Source organism: Pinus tabuliformis, chromosome 3_1 (genome assembly GCF_031772625.1).
Source record: "Pinus tabuliformis cultivar Carrire ecotype Pingquan chromosome 3_1, CPIR1, whole genome shotgun sequence".
Lineage (NCBI taxonomy): Eukaryota > Viridiplantae > Streptophyta > Pinopsida > Pinales > Pinaceae > Pinus > Pinus tabuliformis.
In genome coordinates, this window is record NC_142301.1 from 111,103,843 (window position 1) to 111,107,401 (window position 3,559).

At 32.0% G+C, this 3,559-nt stretch overlaps 1 long non-coding RNA gene across 1 annotated transcript; it reads left to right on the plus strand.

Moving 5' to 3' along the window:
- The first annotated feature begins 588 nt into the window (after positions 1-588).
- Positions 589-1,034, plus strand: LOC149186027 (uncharacterized). The gene is made up of 2 exons (XR_016256098.1): positions 589-631; positions 732-1,034. It is a non-coding gene; the product is annotated as an uncharacterized LOC149186027 (long non-coding RNA).
- The last annotated feature ends 2,525 nt before the right edge of the window (positions 1,035-3,559 follow it).

Sequence of the window (3,559 nt, forward strand, 5' to 3'; positions counted from 1 at the left end):
AAATATGGACTGAACGAAATTACAAATTCAAAATTCAAAATTCAAATTTGATTTCCTTTAGCGCCTTTAATAAATTCAAAATAAAACGGAATTTGGAAAACGTTGGTAGATGAGGAAGCCAACGGAGGTTGCAGGAGGAGACGTGACAGGTCTGGCAGTGGTCGCAGATACATTGAATGCTAGAGCTTGCCGGAGGTAGGGTGATCGAGTTGCCGGAATATGCATGGATATGTATGGCTTTCATATGTAGCATGCCTTAGGAGGCACGAATGTCCTGTCACAGGTACTTAACGCTCATTTATGTTTCTATAGGATTGGAAATAGGAACTGCCATCTCAGAGTTGTGGCCACAATGCGTGGGTGTACAGCGATTAGTTGTCTCTTTAAAAGTCTATGTACATTATTTTTAATGCGAGGACGATAGTTTGGAGGAGGAGGACGCTGGTCTTTGCATGATTGATCATGTCATTCATGTAAATTTAATACATGAAAACTTCAAAACTTGACCCTGGTTGGGAATGTCGATGGTTTTCAAATCCGAGTTTGGAGTTCGCCTGCTTCTATATAAGGCAAGCTATGCCATTGTATTTCTCACCTCTTGCTTACGGAATTTGCCCTACTCCAGTTGTAGGTATGGTTGTATATTTCTAATCTGTGAGATATCATTGATTTGCTCATATGGTTGTATATTTAAGCATTGATTCACAGTAACTGAAGCCGTTTTTCTGCAGAAGTGGTAATCTTGTTGCCTTCGAAGGCGTTCCAGTTTCAATAACCGTAAGGCAACAACATGAGCAATTTGCAACAAGCAGGGCAGAACGTCTGCGGCGATGACAACACGATCGACCGCAGGCGCAACAGCGGCGACAATAATGTCACTGGCCCCAACACCAAGATCGTCGGCAATCCCGTCATCGGCGACATGAGTGGCAACATCGGCACCGTCGGCAACATCGGCAACAACGGCAAAGTCGGCAACATCAGCAACGTCGGCAACATCGGCAACAACACTCGCGACAGCGGCAAGTAGAGCAACTTATGTAGAGCAACTTATAACACCAGGTAATGGCAACTTAAGTAGACCAACTTTTATACTAACTGCCTTTTGTTTTCCTCTCTAAAATTTATGCTCCGCTTTTGATACACTACTGCACTATATGCACAAATACGTCATCGTTAATGATTTTTGCATTAAATATGTCGTGAATTTCTTTTCCTTTTACTTGGATTAATTACATTGTCATTGCAGGGCAGGTATTAATTACATTGTCATTGCAGGGCAGGTATGGGAAAAAATAAATGCAGTCGAAGATTATCTGTTTATCTTAGACTGACTATGTGTTGATATATAGTTTGTTGAAAGCCAAATCTGAGTTTTATATAAATAAGGCAGGTATGGGAAAGAATAAATGCAGTCGAAGATTATCAGTCTATCTAAGACTGACTATGTGTTGATATATAATTACTTTAGAGCCAAATACTCTATTTACTTATAAATAGAAGAAGATGGCCCTGGTATATTGTAATTCTGATTTATGTATGAGCAAAACTTACCTGGGTGGTTACTTTATTTTAATGATTTTATGGTCCGGTCGTGATATCTCCCAATTAGTAGTTAATTGAATAATTAATTAAATAAACAAATTAAATAAAAAATTATCAATCAAAATTAAATTTAATGTATATATTCATTTAAATGTATCTAATTAAATTTAACTGTACTTATTGTTACATATTTATAGATATTTATGTGATATCTTGCTTCGTATTTCTTTAGTGCAGTACATGCAGTTAAATATTTCTTCAGTGTAGTATATGCACAAATATTTCATGGTTTATGATTTCGCTTTCTTTTTGGTCTGCACAAAGGCGTCATCGATTTCTTTTCTTTTGGTTTCGGTTAAGTACATTATTATTGCATGGTAGGGATGGGAAAGAATAAATGCAATGCAAGATTATCGCTTTATCTAGGACTGACTATGTGTTGATATACAGTTAGTTTAGAACCAAATGGTACATTGGTTAGATTTATGTATCAGCGAATTATGTATCTGGTTATTTTGTTTTAATGCTTTTTAGAGTTTGGTTGTCATACTTTTGGAATTCATTTAGTTAATGAAATAAATAAATTAATTCAAAAATTATCAATCAAAATTAAATTTAAAATACATATTTCTTTAAATATATATATATATAATTCAACTAAGTATTTTACTAAGCATGGTTTTATTACATTCTCTAATATCATTATTTATATGTTGATAGCCAAGTTTATTTTGCAAATGTTAGATTTTTATAAAAAAATTACTTATAAAGTTATCTTAAAATATATTATATTCAAAAATATTTGAAAAATGTTTGTTAAACTTTTCCTTTATCATTGAAAATGACATTTATAGTTATTAAAATTATTGGAAAAACTTTATAAGACATCTTAATTGGCAAATTGTGGTTTAGGAGTTCAGTTATAAAAATTTGAAAACATGTGTATTTGTGTATTTCTTTTTTTATATTTGCACTAGAAAATCACAAGAGACCAATCATAAGTTCTTGCCGGCTCAACCACAACTACAAAGTTTGATCCATAGTTTGTGGACAAAATTGAACCCTTGATCTCTCAATATGAAAGGTGCTTTAACATGGAGCTATGTGTATTTGTGTACTTTCACAAGTTGTCTTTGGAATTAAAACCTCCCACATATTTCTCTTGGTCATTTATTTAACTATGAAAATTGATTTCTACTTATTAATAGTTTATTTTATTTTTGGTTGATAAATTGTGTTGATATTCATATAATTGTTTTGTTTTGTTTTTTTTTTTTTAATTAATTTTATTTTTTATGATCATAAAGCCATTTATTTGTAATTATACTTAAATATATATTGAAAAATTGAATATCCTATGTATTCACATACATTGAATTTACCATACAACTAGGGTAATTGCTCCATGGATTGTGGCTAAGGGTTGTCTAAATTTCTCACATTATGCATGAATCGATCAATCTAATCATTAATAAATACCTAACTTTTATGAGGCTAGTTTCCTCTTTAAATCCAATGTTACCAGTCCCATGTTTTAGAATTATATTTAACACTAAACATGACTTACTAATTGAAATCCTAATCTATTTTAATGAAAAATTATTAGACTTTTCAAATTAGCAACAAAGGTATTTTTAGTTTCTAATACCTTAATGTTGAGGCTTTCTTAGTTATTAATCAGGAGTCATCAATTACTAAACAACACTTCAGATGTGTTCTCATCTTTTATGTTGAATACAATGTAAGATGTTTGTTTCTTAATGTTTTCATGGTCTTTAACCAACTCTCTACGTGTTCCTAACTTGTATTTTGAACATCTTTTGATTTCTTGCAATCCTTGATCTAAATGAAAGTAAGCTTTTGGTATTTCAATTAGATTCGATATTTTGAATTTCCTCCAAACAATTTGACATATTTATTGTTGAAATAATCATCCTTCTTCATTTTTGAATGCTCTATATGCTTCAATGCAATAATCATGCATCCTAACACAACCTACCTATCAACAATATGT